The 19,769-nt window shown below is 48.2% G+C and overlaps 1 protein-coding gene across 1 annotated transcript in view; it reads left to right on the top strand.

The window, feature by feature from the left end:
- Positions 1-19,769, top strand: part of CYB5B (cytochrome b5 type B) — a 57,247-nt gene that overhangs the window by 954 nt on the left and 36,524 nt on the right. The gene's annotated exons all lie outside the window — the stretch shown is intronic.

The following is a 19,769-nucleotide window of genomic DNA, read 5'->3' on the forward strand; positions in this document are numbered from 1 at the left end:
GGTATATGGCCGATCTCCGCTATAATGGGGCGTCCCCAGTATATGGCCGGTCTCCGCTATAATGGGGCGTCCCCGGTATATGGCCGGTCTCCGCTATAATGGGGCGTCCCCGGTATATGGCCGGTCTCCGCTATAATGGGGCGTCCCCGGTATATGGCCGGTCTCTGGGATAATGGGGCGTCCCCGGTATATGGCCGGTCTCTGGGATAATGGGGCGTCCCCGGTATATGGCCGATCTCCGCTATAATGGGGCGTCCCCAGTATATGGCCGGTCTCTGGGATAATGGGGCGTCCCCGGTATATGGCCGAACTCTGGGATAATGGGGCGTCCCCGGTATATGGCCGATCTCCGCTATAATGGGGCGTCCCCAGTATATGGCCGGTCTCTGGGATAATGGGGCGTCCCCGGTATATGGCCGATCTCTGGGATAATGGGGCGTCCCCGGTATATGGCCGATCTCTGGGATAATGGGGCGTCCCCGGTATATGGCCGATCTCTGGGATAATGGGGCGTCCCCGGTATATGGCCGATCTCCGCTATAATGGGGCGTCCCCGGTATATGGCCGATCTCTGGGATAATGGGGCGTCCCCGGTATATGGCCGGTCTCCGCTATAATGGGGCGTCCCCAGTATATGGCCGATCTCTGGGATAATGGGGCGTCCCCGGTATATGGCCGGTCTCCGCTATAATGGGGCGTCCCCGGTATATGGCCGGTCTCTGGGATAATGGGGCGTCCCCGGTATATGGCCGATCTCTGGGATAATGGGGTGTCCCCGGTATATGGCCGATCTCTGGGATAATGGGGCGTCCCCGGTATATGGCCGATCTCCGCTATAATGGGGCGTCCCCAGTATATGGCCGGTCTCCGCTATAATGGGGCGTCCCCGGTATATGGCCGGTCTCCGCTATAATGGGGCGTCCCCGGTATATGGCCGGTCTCCGCTATAATGGGGCGTCCCCGGTATATGGCCGGTCTCTGGGATAATGGGGCGTCCCCGGTATATGGCCGGTCTCTGGGATAATGGGGCGTCCCCGGTATATGGCCGATCTCCGCTATAATGGGGCGTCCCCAGTATATGGCCGGTCTCCGCTATAATGGGGCGTCCCCGGTATATGGCCGGTCTCCGCTATAATGGGGCGTCCCCGGTATATGGCCGGTCTCCGCTATAATGGGGCGTCCCCGGTATATGGCCGGTCTCTGGGATAATGGGGCGTCCCCGGTATATGGCCGGTCTCTGGGATAATGGGGCGTCCCCGGTATATGGCCGGTCTCCGCTATAATGGGGCGTCCCCGGTATATGGCCGGTCTCTGGGATAATGGGGCGTCCCCGGTATATGGCCGATCTCCGCTATAATGGGGCGTCCCCAGTATATGGCCGGTCTCCGCTATAATGGGGCGTCCCCGGTATATGGCCGGTCTCCGCTATAATGGGGCGTCCCCGGTATATGGCCGGTCTCCGCTATAATGGGGCGTCCCCGGTATATGGCCGGTCTCCGCTATAATGGGGCGTCCCCGGTATATGGCCGGTCTCTGGGATAATGGGGCGTCCCCGGTATATGGCCGGTCTCTGGGATAATGGGGCGTCCCCGGTATATGGCCGATCTCCGCTATAATGGGGCGTCCCCAGTATATGGCCGGTCTCCGCTATAATGGGGCGTCCCCGGTATATGGCCGGTCTCCGCTATAATGGGGCGTCCCCGGTATATGGCCGGTCTCCGCTATAATGGGGCGTCCCCGGTATATGGCCGGTCTCTGGGATAATGGGGCGTCCCCGGTATATGGCCGGTCTCTGGGATAATGGGGCGTCCCCGGTATATGGCCGGTCTCCGCTATAATGGGGCGTCCCCGGTATATGGCCGGTCTCTGGGATAATGGGGCGTCCCCGGTATATGGCCGATCTCCGCTATAATGGGGCGTCCCCAGTATATGGCCGGTCTCCGCTATAATGGGGCGTCCCCGGTATATGGCCGGTCTCCGCTATAATGGGGCGTCCCCGGTATATGGCCGGTCTCCGCTATAATGGGGCGTCCCCGGTATATGGCCGGTCTCTGGGATAATGGGGCGTCCCCGGTATATGGCCGGTCTCTGGGATAATGGGGCGTCCCCGGTATATGGCCGATCTCCGCTATAATGGGGCGTCCCCAGTATATGGCCGGTCTCCGCTATAATGGGGCGTCCCCGGTATATGGCCGGTCTCCGCTATAATGGGGCGTCCCCGGTATATGGCCGGTCTCCGCTATAATGGGGCGTCCCCGGTATATGGCCGGTCTCTGGGATAATGGGGCGTCCCCGGTATATGGCCGGTCTCTGGGATAATGGGGCGTCCCCGGTATATGGCCGGTCTCTGGGATAATGGGGCGTCCCCGGTATATGGCCAGTCTCTGGGATAATGGGGCGTCCCCGGTATATGGCCGGTCTCCGCTATAATGGGGCGTCCCCGGTATATGGCCGGTCTCCGCTATAATGGGGCGTCCCCGGTATATGGCCGGTCTCCGGTATAATGGGGCGTCCCCGGTATATGGCCGGTCTCCGGTATAATGGGGCGTCCCCGGTATATGGCCGGTCTCTGGGATAATGGGGCGTCCCCGGTATATGGCCGGTCTCCGGTATAATGGGGCGTCCCCGGTATATGGCCGGTCTCTGGGATAATGGGGCGTCCCCGGTATATGGCCGGTCTCTGGGATAATGGGGCGTCCCCGGTATATGGCCGGTCTCCGGTATAATGGGGCGTCCCCGGTATATGGCCGGTCTCCGGTATAATGGGGCGTCCCCGGTATATGGCCGGTCTCCGGTATAATGGGGCGTCCCCGGTATATGGCCGGTCTCCGGTATAATGGGGCGTCCCCGGTATATGGCCGGTCTCCGGTATAATGGGGCGTCCCCGGTATATGGCCGGTCTCTGGGATAATGGGGCGTCCCCGGTATATGGCCGGTCTCTGGGATAATGGGGCGTCCCCGGTATATGGCCGGTCTCTGGGTTAATGGGGCGTCCCCGGTATATGGCCGGTCTCTGGGATAATGGGGCGTCCCCGGTATATGGCCGGTCTCTGGGATAATGGGGCGTCCCCGGTATATGGCCGGTCTCTGGGATAATGGGGCGTCCCCGGTATATGGCCGGTCTCTGGGATAATGGGGCGTCCCCGGTATATGGCCGGTCTCCGGTATAATGGGGCGTCCCCGGTATATGGTCGGTCTCCGGTATAATGGGGCGTCCCCGGTATATGGCCGATCTCTGGGATAATGGGGCGTCCCCGGTATATGGCCGGTCTCTGGGATAATGGGGCGTCCCCGGTATATGGCCGGTCTCCGGTATAATGGGGCGTCCCCGGTATATGGCCGATCTCTGGGATAATGGGGCGTCCCCGGTATATGGCCGGTCTCTGGGATAATGGGGCGTCCCCGGTATATGGCCGGTCTCCGGTATAATGGGGCGTCCCCGGTATATGGCCGATCTCTGGGATAATGGGGCGTCCCCGGTATATGGCCGGTCTCCGGTATAATGGGGCGTCCCCGGTATATGGCCGATCTCTGGGATAATGGGGCGTCCCCGTTATATGGCTGGTCTCCGGAATAATGAGGCACCCCTGGTATATGGCCGGTCTCCTAAATAATGGGGCGTCCCCGGTATACGGCCGGTCTGCACGATAATGGGGCATCCCCGGTATATGGCCGGTCTCCGCTATAATGGGGCGTCCCCGGTATATGGCCGGTCTCTGGGATAATGAGTCACCCCTGGTATATATGGCCGGTCTCCGGAATAATGAGGCGTCCCCGGTATATGGCCGGTCTCTGGGATAATGAGTCACCCCTGGTATATATGGCCGGTCTCCGGAATAATGAGGCGTCCCCGGTATATGGCCGGTCTCCGCTATAATGGGGCGTCCCCGGTATATGGCCGGTCTCTGGGATAATGAGTCACCCCTGGTATATATGGCCGGTCTCCGGAATAATGAGCCATCCCCGGTATATGGCCGGTCTCCGGTATAATGGGGCGTCCCCGGTATATGGCCGGTCTCCGGTATAATGGGGCGTCCCCGGTATATGGCCGATCTCTGGGATAATGGGGCGTCCCCGGTATATGGCCGGTCTCTGGGATAATGGGGCGTCCCCGGTATATGGCCGGTCTCCGGTATAATGGGGCGTCCCCGGTATATGGCCGATCTCTGGGATAATGGGGCGTCCCCGGTATATGGCCGGTCTCTGGGATAATGGGGCGTCCCCGGTATATGGCTGGTCTCTGCGATAATGAGTCACCCCTGGTATATATGGCCGGTCTCTGGAATAATGAGGCACCCCTGGTATATGTCCAGTCTCCGGAATAATGAGGCACCCCTGGTATATGGCCGGTCTCCGGAATATTGAGGCACCCCTGGTATATGGCCGGTCTCCGGAATATTGAGGCACCCCTGGTATATGGCCGGTCTCCGGAATATTGAGGCACCCCTGGTATATGGCCGGTCTCCGGAATATTGAGGCACCCCTGGTATATGGCCGGTCTCCGGAATATTGAGGCACCCCTGGTATATGGCCGGTCTCCGGAATAATGAGGCACCCCTGGTATATGGCAGCACGACGCACTATGACAATCCGCAGTGATGGGTAACGTTCTGTCCTGGCATCATGTGACGCGTATCACCCACCTAACATTGTACAGACCCAGGACTCTAATCTTAGAACTCCATAATGGCAGAACATCCATGGGTGTCCAGAAAAGGTGGAGCATGAGAAAGAGATGAATGTGATGACTTGTCTCCCAATTCCGTCAGGTGTTGGACATGCTGGAAAACAAGACCAAGCCATGGAGGCCGCACCAAGCCATGGCCAGGATTGGTATTATTGTCTGGATGCCAGATACCACAGGACACCTTCAGAGGTGGACGCCATGACCCAATGGGGCAGGGCAAGGCGACCTACACAATATGAGGCGGGTGGGATTATTGTTAATCAACCTTAGGTTGATTACTGCCGATGTCAGCTCTGCTCGTTATTTGTGTAAGTTCTGTGGTTCCCTCTTTTACCAGGGGTTCAACCTCTGGGACCCCCACCAGATCTGAAAATGGAGCACAGTGTCCTCCACAGCAGGGGGCCAAATATGCCCCTTACAGAGTAAAAAAAAATGTAAAAGGGAAGCAGCGCTGCATCTTCTTAATTCTCAGCATCAGTGGAGGGGTGGGAGTCACAGTGATCGTGAAGTGATGGAATACCCCATGACTTCTGACCGCCATTGATCCTGTAGGTTGGGGGCACCAGACATGGTTGGCAGCCGTTTGCTTTCCCTTATTCTGTAGAAATAACATGTATTTGACTGTTGCCCAATGTGCCTGGTGTTGAGTCATCACTTATCGGCTGAACCTTGGTCCTCTGCTCACTAGCCTTCCTGAAGTGCATCAGTCCTGAGTAATAAGAAAGGTGCTGTGATCCATGACTCGGTCATAAAACACAGCCAGAACGCAGAGTATCTATTTATATTAAGGATTAAACTATGGTGTGATCATATCTTTCACTATACACCTATCAGAAGAAGACTTTGGGTGGCTGCATGCTATGTCTGGCATCCAACTAAAGAGGACACATGGGAGGAGCACTGAGTTAAGGCTTCTTTAGGTGGATGCCAGACATAGTAAAGAAGTAGTGTGTCCTGTTAAGAAGGCAGTAGTGTCTGAAAGTGGAGAAGAAATGTAATGCAGCCATTGTAATAACTTGTCCGGTTTCTAGAATTGAGGACCACAGATCCCATAAGCAAAGGCAATACATTATTAAACAGCTTAAGTATGGCTGATTAAAGAAATGTGACAGAACACTCTTATTGTGGGCAGTCTGACCAGAATGTGACCCTAAGAGAAGCCGCTTATATCCAAAATGGATTTAGATTCTCACAATCCTGTAGGACATAGCGTCAATTGAAATTCCTATGCAGAGATGTCTGTGTGAAAGAAAGATCCTAATTACATACGTAGGGGCGGCTGGAATACTGTGTCCCGTTTTGGGCGCCACATTTAAAAAAAAATACATCAACAAACTGGAGTAAGTTCAGAGAAGAGCCACCAGGATGGTGACCGGTATGCAAACCATGTCATGTGAGGAACGGTTACAGGATCTGGGAATGTTTAGCTTGCAGAAAAGGAGACTTAATATCTGTCTACAAATATCTGTAGAAGGATGATCTTTATTCTCATTTGCACAAGGAAAGACTACTACCCCTAGCAAAATTATGGAATTACTGGCCTTGGAGGATGTTCATTCAGTTGTTTAATTTTGTAGAAAAAAAGCAGATCACAGACATGGCACAAAACTACAGTCATTTCAAATGGCAACTTTCTGGCTTTAAGAAACACTAAAAGAAATCAAGAACAAAAAATGTGGCAGTCAGTAATGGTTACTTTTTTAACCAAGCATAGGGGAAAAATTATGGAATCACTCAATTCTGATGAAAAAAATATAGAATCATGAAAAACAAACAAAACAACAATCTAATACATCACTAGTATTTTGTTGCACCACCTCTGGCTTTTCTAACAGCTTGCAGTCTCTGGGGCATGGACTTCATGAGTGTCAAGCAGGACTTCATGAGTGTCAAGCAGGACTCATCATCAATCTGGCTCCAACTTTCTCTGATTGCTAGAAAAGAATACCAGCAGAATAACACTATCCAACCATTCAGACTACTCCTACATAAATTATGTTGATAGGAGGACAAGGAGTTTTACTGAAAATATTTATTTATTAAATCCAAAAGGATATACACAATAAAAAATGGATAATAAATATCAAATACATGTTGCATAAACAGTGAACTACCCAGGTGAGTGTTACATGACCTATGGACCATACAGGGATACACTGAAAAAACTTGCATGTGCACAATGGTTATAACATACCTATGCCTCAGTGTTGTTAATGCAGTTGGGCCTTTCACCTTATGCTAAACATTGCACCAGTGGGCCACTAACCACTGCATGTCAGTGTGATTGACTACATTGGCATATATATAAATCAAGTTTTAATGGTAATAATTACCCATGTGTAGTTTTTCCAGTTCCTGTGAGGGCCTCTGTCTCCCCAACGCGCGTTTCGCGTGCTATCAATAGCCTCGCTTCCTCAGGGGGCGTGCATGCGAAACGCGCGTTGGGGAGACCGAGGCCCTCACAGGAACTGGAAAAACTACACATGGGTAATTATTACCATTAAAACTTGTTTTATATATATGCCAATATAGTAACACTCACCTGGGTAGTTCACTGTTTATGCAACATGTATTTGATATTTATTATCCATTTTTTATTGTGTATATCCTTTTGGATTTAATAAATAAATATTTTCAGTAAAACTCCTTGTCCTCCTATCTACAACATTTCTCTGATTGCTGTTGCCAGATCAGCTTTGCAGGTTGGAGCCTTGTCATGGACCATTTTCTTCAACTTCCACCAAAGATTTTCAATTGGATTGAGATCCGTACTGTTTGCAGGCTATGACATTTACCTTATGTGTCTATTTTCAAGGAATGTTTGCACAGTTTTTGCTCTATGGCAGGATGCGTTATCATCTTGAAAAATGATTTCATCATCCCCAAACATCCTTTCAATTTATGGGATAATAAGTGTCCAAAATATCAACATAAACTTGTGCATTTATTGAAGATGTAATGTCAGCCATCTCCCCAGTGCCTTTACCTGACATGCAGCCCCATATCATCAATGACTGTGGAAATTTGCATGTTCTCTTCAGGCAGTCATCTTTATAAATCTCATTGGAACGGCACCAAACAAAAGTTCCAGCATCATCACCTTGCCCAATGCAGATTTGCGATTCATCACTGAATATGACTTTCATCCAGTCATCCACAGTCCACGGTTGCTTTTCCTTAGCCCATTGTAACCTTGTTTTTTTCTGTTTAGGTGTTAATGATGGCTTTCGTTTAGCTTTCCTGTATGTAAATCCCATTTCCTTTAGGCGGTTTCTTACAGTTCGGTCACAGACGTTGACTCCAGTTTCCTCCCATTCGTTCCTCATTTGTTTTGTTTTGCATTTCCTGTTTTGGAGACGTATTGCTTTAAGTTTCCAGTCTTGACGCTTTGATGTCTTTCTTGGTCTACCAGTATGTTTGCCTTTAACAACCTTTCCATGTTTGTATTTGTTCCAGATTTTAGACACAACTGGCTGTGAACAACCAACATCTTTTGCAACATTGCGTGATGATTTACCCTCTTAAGAGTTTGATAATCCTCTCCTTTGTTTCAATTGACATCTCTCGTGTTGGAGCCATGATTCATATCAGTCCACTTGGTGCGACAGCTCTCCAAGGTGTGATCACTCCTTTTTAGATGCAGACTAACGAGCAGATCTAATTTGATGCAGGTGTTTTTTGGTTATTAAAATTTACAGGGTGACTCCATAATTTTTTTCCTCAAAATTGAGTGATGCCATAATTTTTTCCCCCTATGCTTGGTTAAAAAAAAAACTAACCATTACAGGCTGCCAAGAGAGGTGGGGAGTTCTCCTTCAATGGAAGTCTTCACACAGAGGCTGGACAGACATCTGTCTGAGATGGTTTAGTGAATCCTGTATTAAGCAGGGGGTTGGACACTATGACCCCGGAGGTCCCTTCCAACTCTAACATTCTATGACTATAAAATCTGTCACCAGAATGGCACATTGGTGCTGACATCTATAGGACATGTCAGTATTAAGGTACATAGCTGCAAGGACATCTGTAGGACCTATCACCAGGAATGTACATGGTTTGATTTGGAAAATCTGTAACCAGGAAGGTACATGGCTGTGGGAACATCTGTAGGATCTGTCATCAGGAAGGTGCATGGTTTGGAAGATCTGTAACCAGGAAGGCACATGGCTGTGGAACATCTGTAGGATCTGTCACCAGGAAGGTACATGGTTTGGTTTGGAAGATCATTAACCAGGAAGGCACATGGCTGTGGAACATCTGTAGGATCTGCCACCAGGAAGGCACATGGCTGTGGAACATCTGTAGGATCTGCCACCAGGAAGGTACATGGCTGTGGAGACATCTGTAGGACCTGACATGATAGGTCATCCACACAGCAGCCCTGCGCACTGACTAGTGGCAGTTGGCGTGTACTGCAGTTTATCGCCCACTCAAGTAAATAGGATTGGAACACAACCACAACTGAATGTACAAGGTTGTACCTGGCAAACCATAAATATTTATTTATATAGCGCCAACATATTCCGCAGCGTTCTACAATTCAATAGTTCATATAAAAGTAACAACATTAAAGATAATACCATAATTCAAGCACAGATACTGAAATAATGACCCTGCTCGTAAGAGCTTCCAATCTGCAATGAAGTGGGGGATGGGGAAGACAAAGTACAGGGACTTATTTAGAATGATGGTCCAGTCATCTTGAGGGAATGGGGGCTAGATAAAGGCTGCATGAGCTAGTCACCAGCCAGTATTTGTAGTGCTTTTGGGTGTAGTGGAGTTAGATGGAACGTGATAGGCCGCTCTAAACAGATGTGTTTTTAGGGAGCGCCTAAAACTGTATAAGTTGTAGATAGTCCTAATTTCTTGGAGCATTCCAGAGGATTGGTGCAACTCGGGAGAAGTCTTGGAGCCGGGAGTGGGAGGTAGGGATTAGTACGGATGTTAGTCGAAAGTCGCTTGTGGAGCGCAACAATCAATTAGGTCGATAAACAGAAATGAGGGAGGAGATGTAAGGGGGTGCCGCACTGTGGAGAGCTTTGTGGGTGAGAACAAGCAGTTTGAATTGGATCCTAAAATGAACGACCGCCACAGAGCGGACGTGTACATGTACCGATAAGCCAGATGGATGACCTTGGCTGCTGCATTAAGGATGGACTGGAGAAGGGGAAATTCGAGTGAGGGGAAGACCAATTAATAGAGCGTTAGAGTAGTCCAGGCGGGAATGGATCAGGGCGACAGTGAGGGTTTTTGTTGTTTACATGGTGAGAAAAGGGCAGATTCTAGAGATGTTCTTTAGGTGTAAGCGACAGGAGCAGGCAAGAGATTGTATATGGGAAGTGATGGAGAGATCGGTGTCAAACGTAACACCCAAATTTAAAAAAACTGACCGTCACTTTCACACATAGAATAAGTGTGAACAGGAGCTGAACCTAGAGTCACCAACTCGTATACAGTCAAATAAATAAGGCAGCACACTGTGGCGCTAAAACATACAAACATGAAAATTGAACTGCATTACTGCACTAGAAATATTAAAAAATGAGAGCGTTTAGCGCATAAATTGGTCAATTCATGTGTACCTGGTAGCCACATTAGGGTATCTCTCGTATACCAGGTCCTAAATTTGTATTCATTAGCCTTCTGACTGAGCGCTCCTCCGGCTCTTAGCCACAGGTGTTTTAATCGCAGCAGGTCCATTACCCCTCCACAGAGAGAGAGAAATTTAGTCTAAGAGGTTTCACAGTTCCCATTCAGGTGAAGACGTTTATTGTCAGCGAGGAAAGGAAAGTTTAGGTCCTGGTATACGAGAGATGCCTTAATGTGGCTACCAGGTACACATAAATAGACCAATTTATGCGCTAAACGCTCTAGTTTTTTCATATTTCTAGTGCAGTAATGCAGTTCAATTTTCATGTTTCATGTTAGTATGTTTTAGAGCCGCAGTGTGCTGCCTTATTTATTTAAACGTAACACCCAGACAGCGCGCCTGCTACCGGGGTGTTATTATGGTGCCGCCCACGGAGAGGGAAATGTCAACCTCCGACAATAAAGATGACAGCCCCCTTCAATCACCTAATTGCCATGGTTCTTGAGGCGGGGCCCCCTGATCTAACATTGATGATTTTTATGGGCCTATAATTTTTAAAGCCCTTTTTAATGTCCTATTGAAACGATCGATCGTGACTTAACCTCTACTGAGCAAACTTGCATTTTTGGAGATAATGGCGCCGTTTGTGAGCCCAAGTCTCATGGTTTACAGGTGGCATTACATGCTCCATTTTTGTAGACCGGGGTATATAGGTTAAGATAACACATAATGGTTACTTGGCTCTGGATGACTCCTGGCCGGATGTTCCCTCGTGTTTGCGGAGTATATAGTTCTATTGTAGCTTTTTGTCTGCTTCTGCCCGTATGACTGGAGGTAAATATATTTTTTGTCTTGGTGTTGGTATATGGTCATATTTAGGCTTCTATCTCATGGGTGAAGCTTACTTCATATTGATCTCCTCTGCTTCCGTGACTGCTGTCTGGCTAGATTTTGCCCATTAGAACTGACATAGTGGGCACAGGTGGGTCAGATGTCATGTGCCCTGTCTCTGATCTGCTGATTGACAGGTCGGGCTAACAGAAGGACATTTGCTGCAGCATTTTTGGAGGTGCCATTGTTACTGTAGTTCTAAGCTTGCCTCCCAACATTTGCAGATATAAAGGGATGGCTGCAGGTATGTGAACTACCGTAAATACCGTTGGCCCCTGTGTCTCTGCTGCAGTGCTTGCCATCCCTAAATCATTTCATTTAACCTCTTCATCTGTTCAGGCCATATTCACATGGAGGTCAGTCCTGGACCCACTGCAGATCTGATCCCCAGAGCTAGCTGAATTGTAGGTCTGAGATGATCAGATCAGAAAAATGCCCGTGTTATGACACTTTGGCCAGAACTGCAGCTTTTCTGTTACCAAATAGTAACTTTAAGGATCAAAGGTTGCAGCTCTCGTGTATTATCACTATTGTGCGCTGCCAGTTTTCAGCCTCTTGGATCATAACAGCTGTGTGCCTGACGAGTGGACGGTCAGCTGTTCTCACTGGTGTCCGGTATCCCGACTTCTTGATTAAATGATGAGAGATTTTGTTCTTTGGTGTGTGAATTACACACTCCAATAAACCAATCAAAATTTACTTAAAGGGCAACTGCACATTTTGCACGCTAGATGCTGTCTAGGCTACTTAAACAAGCTCTCATACCAAAGTCTCTATCTTCTTAATATAGTGCAGTCATCATATCATATGATGCTGTGTACTTTCAATTACTCATTTTGCCTTTCTACCAGCTAATTTTTCTTTTCTCTGATCTATGTCGAAATTTGATGTCCTGTTCCTACAGAAATCATTCCCCTCTTCAACTCCTGACCCAATTCATCCATTACGTCCCTCAGGACAGCACCATGGAGGATGTCCTTCCTTTACCTATAGCGGGACAGGATTATAGAGATGTTAAGAGGACCCTCCCACCTCCACCCTCCAGTGTTTTTCCTGTCCCTACAGGGAGGGATGTATGAGAGGTTGCTCCTAGAGTGAAGATAGCCTGTGGATTCTCTTCCCCCTGTCAAGTGGTTCGTGGCCGACACCTCACTGGGTAGAGGTCCCTCAGCTATGAGTGCTGTACCAGATGGACTCAGAGTTGGGGGTCTCAACATTCCATTTTCCTGGTCAGACGAACCGTGGCCGACTCCTCTTTGAGAGATTCCTCAGCCAACAGTCAGCCTGTGCAATGAGCTTAGGGGGATCGTGCGGCAGGTCCAATCCTTCCCCCTGTCAAGTAGCCCAGGGTGGAAACTCCCCGGTGGGGAGTCCCTCAGCCCCAGAGACCAGTCGAGCGGATGGGCTCCTGGGTAGAGCCGCTTCCTCCCGGTGGGGGCTCTCGGCTCGGACGCCGACCGGCAAAACACCTCTACGTCCAAAAGTTGCGTGGTGGAGAAGGCCATTGCGCTTCCGGTGATGTCAGAAAGGGGCGCCGGCACATAGGATCGGCGTGCGTTCCACGATGGAACACGGAAGGGGGCACAGGCAGTAATGCAGCATTCCTGACGGGACGCCGCTTCTTTCCACGGTAGGCTCTCGGCGTTACCAGCTCCCCCTGTCTTCTAGCAGGTATGGAGCCAGCACAGGTGAGTGCATGGTTTAATGTTGCATTGATGGCCTGGGCCTCTGGGCTGACTCTAGTTTCACGCCTTTGTGCCAAAGCTGTACCTGGAACCCATTTGCAGCTAGGCCTTGGACCTCTAGGCTATGGTAGGGCCATATGTCCAGGCTACATCTCATGACTGGACTTCAGTTAGTTGCAGGTCTTGTATGCACAGAGCCTTATGATTGGGCTTCAGAGTGACTCTTTGGAAGCATGCTTTCCATATTTCTGGTTCAATAAGCAAGTGTTTCACTTTTCTGTGCAACTTAACTACTCCATCCAGAGGAGGACACAAGGTGTTAATTCAGCACATTGTCTCCATGAAGACTGCCCTCCAGCTGCTGCTCATTAATTAGCCCCTTCGGTTGGAGTCAGTCTGACAAATAAGATGTACTGTTCAGAGTGGAGATTTATCTGGAACTCTGATAGATGGCTCTTTTGCTTAAAAGTGTAAGTCATACTGCTTTATGCATCATATTGCATGCCTCTGTGTATGATACTGCATCATAGTGCCTCTATGCATCATATTGAGTGCCTTTGTGGCATCATACGGCATCATACTGTTTCATATTGCCTTTGTGCATCATATTGCTTCATAGTTCCTATATGCATCATAGCGCTTCATAAGTTGCTTCATGTATCATATTGCATCATATTGCTTCATGGTTCATATATGCATCATAGTGCTTCATTGTTCCTATATGCATCATAGTGCTTCATATTGCCTTTGTGCATCATATTGCATCATATTGCTTCATGGTTCCTTTATGCATCAGAATGCTTCATATTGCCTTTCTGCATCTTATTGCATCATATTGCTTCATGGTTCCTATATGCATCATAGCGCTTCATATTATTATTATTATTATTATTATTATTATTATTATTATTATTATTATTATTATTATTTATTGTTATAGCGCCATTTATTCCATGGCGCTTTACAAGTGAGGAGGGGTATACATAATAAAAACAAGTACAATAATCTTGAACAATACAAGTCATAACTGGTACAGGAGGAGTGAGGACCCTGCCCGCGAGGGCTCACAATCTACAAGGGATGGGTGAGAATACAGTAGGTGAGGATAGAGCTGATCGTGCAGCGGTTGGTTGATCGGTGGTTACTGCAGGTTGTAGGCTTGTCGGAAGAGGTGGGTCTTCAGATTCTTTTTGAAGGTTTCGATGGTGGGCGAGAGTCTGATGTGTTGTGGTAGAGGGTTCCAGAGTAGGGGTGATACGCGAGAGAAATCTTGTATACGATTGTGGGAAGAGGAGATAAGAGGGGAGTAGAGAAGGAGATCTTGTGAGGATCGGAGGTTGCGTGTAGGAAAGTACCGGGAGATGAGGTCACAGATGTAAGGAGGAGACAGGTTGTGGATGGCTTTGTACGTCATGGTTAGGGTTTTGTACTGGAGTCTCTGGGCAATGGGGAGCCAGTGAAGGGATTGACAGAGGGGAGAGGCCGGAGAATAGCGGGGGGACAGGTGGATTAGTCGGGCAGCAGAGTTTAGAATAGATTGGAGGGGTGCGAGAGTGTTTGAGGGGAGGCCACAGAGCAGGAGGTTGCAGTAGTCAAGACGAGAGATGATGAGGGCATGGACTAGGGTTTTTGCAGATTCTTGGTTGAGGAATGAACGGATTCGTGCAATATTTTTGAGTTGAAGTCGGCAGGAAGTGGAAAGGGCTTGGATATGTGGTTTGAAGGAGAGATCAGCGTCAAGGATAACCCCGAGGCAGCGAGCTTGTGGGACTGGGGAGAGTGGGCAGCCATTTACTGTAATGGATAGGTTCGTTGGGGGGGTCACGTGAGATGGGGGAAAGATGATGAATTCTGTTTTGTCCATGTTAAGTTTCAGAAATCTAGCGGAGAAGAAGGATGAAATAGTGGACAGACATTGAGGGATTCTGGTTAGTAGGGAGGTGATATCTGGTCCAGAGATGTAGATCTGTGTGTCATCAGCATAGAGGTGATACTGAAAGCCATGAGATTCTATGAGCTGTCCCAGGCCAAAGGTGTAAATGGAGAAGAGCAGGGGCCCAAGGACTGAACCTTGTGGGACTCCGACAGAGAGGGGGCGAGGTGAGGAGGTGGTGTGTGAGTGGGAGACGCTGAATGTCCGGTCTGTTAGGTATGATGAGATCCAGGATAGGGCCAAGTCTGTGATGCCAAGGGATGAGAGGGTCTGTAATAATAGGGAATGGTCCACTGTGTCAAAGGCAGCCGACAGGTCGAGGAGGAGGAGAACAGAGTAGTGTCGCTTGCTCTTGGCGGTTAAAAGGTCAGTGGTGACCTTAGTTAGGGCAGTTTCAGTGGAATGGTGTGACCGGAAGCCAGATTGTAAGCGGTCAAAGAGGGAGCAAGAAGAGAGATGGGAGGACAGTTCAAGGTAGACGTGTTGTTCCAGTAGTTTTGAGGCATAGGGGAGAAGTGATATAGGGCGATAGCTAGATACAGAGGATGGGTCAAGAGAGGGCTTTTTGAGGATAGGTGTGATGGAGGCATGTTTAAAGCTTGAGGGGAAAACACCATTTGTTAGTGATAGGTTGAAGAGATGGGTTAGGGTTGGGATGAAGATTGTGGTGAGGTTTGGGATGAGGTGGGTTGGGAGCGGGTCAAGTGCACAGGTGGTGAGATGCGATCTTGAGAGTAGAGTGGCGAGTTGATCTTCTGTAATGGTGGAGTAGTTGGTTTTGGAGGTGGAGGGTAGGGAAGTTGGGAGGAAGGGCTCTGGGGCTTGTTGACCAAAACTGTCTCTGATGTTATCAATCTTCTGCTTGAAGAATGAGGCAAAGTCTTCAGCAGAGATAAGTGAGGAGGGAGGAGGTGCTGGGGGACGGAGGAGAGAATTGAAGGTGTTGAATAACTGTTTAGGGTTGTGAGACAGGGAGGATATGAGAGATGAGAAGTAGGTTTGTTTAGCTGTGGCGAGTGCGGTCTTGAAAGTAGTGAGGGACTGTTTGAATGCGATTAAGTGGTCGTTGGAGTGGGATCTTTTCCATCTGCGCTCAGCAGCCCTGGAAGCTTGCCTCAGTTCTTTGGTCAGGCTGGTGTGCCAGGGCTGTCTGTTGATTTTGCGAGCTTTGGTATGTGTAAGTGGGGCAGCAGATTCCAAAGCTACAGCTATTGTGGTGTTATATAGAGCGTCAGCGTCATCCGCATTGTGTATGGAACTTATGTCTGTGAGAGGGAGGAGGGATTCAGAGAATGAATGTAGGTCAAGATGTTTAAGATTTCTGCGAGGGTGTGAAAGTTTGTGGGGTGGGGACTCTAGACATGGAGTGGAGAGAGATGAGAATGTGAGAAGGTTGTGGTCAGAGAGAGGAAGAGGCGAGTTAGAGAGGTTAGATAGGGAGCAGAGGCGGGTGAAGATGAGGTCCAGTGTGTGACCATCTTTGTGAGTGGCTGCAGAAGACCATTGAGTGAGGCCGAAGGAGGAAGAGAGAGATAGAAGTTTAGTGGCAGCTGAGAGGGAAGTGTCAATGGGTATGTTGAAATCGCCCATGATGATAGTGGGGATGTCCGCAGAAAGGAAATGAATGCATATTAGTCCAACAAATATATATGAACACATTCAAGATAACCTGAGTACATAAGGGCCTGCTACATGAATAGACAAACCACCAGAATGTATAGTTCAAAAGATGAATAAAAAAACCTTTATTAATACAACATGGTTAAAACCAGGTGCTAGTATTACACCCATTAGAACATTAAAAGAATGCCTCCAGTCATAGTGATCAGGGCTCAAGCAACCACCACTTGATGCCTAATATATTGACACACAGCATGTGATTGTCATAATGGCAATAGGGTAAATAGTAAAGGAGAAAGTTAATACATTATGAAACACTGTTATACTGACTATACCCAAAAGAATTTAGGCATATATATGTTACTTAAGTAGCTAAAATAAATGCCAGATGGAAGTAGTCACAAGAAAAACTAATATAATGTAGCTGTTATAACATCTCCTGAACAAATTTACCTAATGGAGGCTGCACGAGACCTGAGGGTTCCCCAACGCGGGTTTCAAATTGAATTCTTCTTCCGGGGGTTCACCCCCGGAAGAAGAATTCAATTTGAAACGCGCGTTGGGGAACCCTCAGGTCTCGTGCAGCCTCCATTAGGTAAATTTGTTCAGGAGATGTTATAACAGCTACATTATATTAGTTTTTCTTGTGACTACTTCCATCTGGCATTTATTTTAGCTACTTAAGTAACATATATATGCCTAAATTCTTTTGGGTATAGTCAGTATAACAGTGTTTCATAATGTATTAACTTTCTCCTTTACTATTTACCCTATTGCCATTATGACAATCACATGCTGTGTGTCAATATATTAGGCATCAAGTGGTGGTTGCTTGAGCCCTGATCACTATGACTGGAGGCATTCTTTTAATGTTCTAATGGGTGTAATACTAGCACCTGGTTTTAACCATGTTGTATTAATAAAGGTTTTTTTATTCATCTTTTGAACTATACATTCTGGTGGTTTGTCTATTCATGTAGCAGGCCCTTATGTACTCAGAAAGGAAATGAAGTAGCCAGGTGGTGAAGTGGTCAAAGAAGGTGGTGGCTGGCCCTGGGGGGCGGTAAATGACAGCCGGTTGGAGGGGGAGTAGATGCGCACAGAGTGCACCTCAAAGGAAGGGAGGGTAACAGGGTGGCAGTGGGATTGGGGTGAAGGAGCAGTTATCTGACAGGAGAAAACCAACTCCTCCACCATGCTTGCTGCTGGGGCGGGGTGTGTGAGAAAGGTGGAAGCCACCGTAAGAGAGTGCAGCAGGGGAGGCCGTGTCAGAAGGGGTGAGCCAGGTTTCGGTGATGGCGAGGAAGGAAAGTTTGGTAGTAACAAAAAGATCATGGATGTAGGAAAGCTTGTTACAGACAGAGCGAGCGTTCCACAGAGCTCCTGTTAGTGGGACTGGGGAAGCGGGGGCTGGGCGAATGGGTATAAGGTTAGAGAGGTTACGGAAGTTTGTGATGGAGCGTGGATGGGAGGCAGAAATGACTGGGAATATGGTGAGGAGGACCAGGATTTGGAGAGATATCACCAGCAGTGAGAAGGAGAAGAGAAAGTGTTAGCAGGTGGGAGCAGGAGAGAGCATGAGGGGGCTGCCTGTGTTTTGAGACAGAGGATTGTATGTTAAGGAACAGTTCTGAGGAGGAGGTGAGATGGATGGGGAGGATTGAAGAGGAGATGAACAGTTCCTTACTTGGTGTGGGGATTGGGGGAGGTAGCAGAAAGTGAAAGATTATAGGGGTAAAAGTGACAACAAACAGAAACATTGTTTGCAGTGACTGGCCAGTTCCCTTCAGGTTCAATTCAGGTTTTAATTCTAATGTAATCCACACTTTTAGAACACACTTCTAGAAATCACACTGCAGACTAAAGTCCTGCAGACTTGTGCTATGCAATATATGGAAAACTAAGTGCGGTCAGGTGTGGAGCAGAGAGGAGTGGTCTCTGCTCATCTTGGTCAGAGAATTAAGGGTCGACCAGATGCATACAATCAAGACTAAGTAAACAAGGTCATAAATATCACAGAGTAAGTTGGGGGTTAGCTGAAAGGCATACCATCACAATGCTAGGAGCAGGGGAAAGTCTATGCGCAAAGCTGGGTGATGTATTATGTGCGCTTCATAGGAGAGCTGGATGAACATACCATCACAATGCTAGGAGCAGGGGAAAGTCTATGCGCAAAGCTGGGTGATGTATTATGTGCGCTTCATAGGAGAGCTGGATGAACATACCATCACAATGCTAGGAGCAGGGGAAAGTCTATGCGCAAAGCTGGGTGATGTATTATGTGCGCTTCATAGGAGAGCTGGATGAACATACCATCACAATGCTAGGAGCAGGGGAAAGTCTATGCTCAAAGCTGGGTGATGTATTATGTGCGCTTCATAGGAGAGCTGGATGAACATACCTGTTGGAAGAATAGAGATGCTTGTTAGAGTGCGATGGTGGCAGGTAGCAGGGCACAGTCTGTATACATCTTTCAGGTTTTAATTCTAATGTAATCCACACTTTTAGAACACACTTCTAGAAATCACACTGCAGACTTCATGTATCATATTGCATCATATTGCTTCATGGTTCCTATATGCATCATAGTGCTCATATTGCCTTTATGCATCATATTGCTTCAAGGTTCCTATATGCATCCTAGCACTTCATATTGCCTTTGTGCATTATATTACAGCATATTGCTTCATAGCTCCTATATGCATCAGAGTGCTTCATTGTTCCTATATGCACCATAGCGCTTCATAGTTACTTCATGCATCATATTGCATCATACTGCTTCATTATTCCTATGTGCATCATATTGCATCGTATTGAATCAGATTAATTAATAGTGCCTTTGGACATCATATTGCATTATATTGCTTCAAAATTCCTATATGCATCATATTACATCATAGGGTTTTGGTGCCCTTTACCTCAGGGGGTATCATTAGTGTGTCGGGCTTGGTGCCTTTTTCACCTCTGGCTGTGAGCCACTGGGTCAGACCTTCTGTCTGGTGCCTTGTTGTGTGGCCGCGCATTGTATCATAGGCCTACCACTTCACATTTTTGTCTTGGGCCTTAACTCTGGATATGGAGTCCTTGTGTTTTGGACCCAGATCCAGCTTCTGTTACTTCATTCTTTACAACAGGGCTTAATCAAGCAAACAGATATGTGTGAATTGGCTTAGTAAAATCTGCATTTCTTCTGTTTGGAACAGATCTCTCAGGTAGGTTCTACTTAGAGTGCTGTTGTGAATTCCGTTCTTGGGCTCCCTCCGGTGGTTGTAAATGGCACTCTTGTGAGTTCTGCCCTTGGGCTCCCTCTGGTGGTTTTGAGTGGAACTGCTGCTCCTTGGGTTTAGCATTGCAGCTGCTTCC

Source organism: Ranitomeya variabilis, chromosome 2 (assembly GCF_051348905.1).
Source record: "Ranitomeya variabilis isolate aRanVar5 chromosome 2, aRanVar5.hap1, whole genome shotgun sequence".
NCBI classification, from domain to species: Eukaryota; Metazoa; Chordata; class Amphibia; order Anura; family Dendrobatidae; genus Ranitomeya; species Ranitomeya variabilis.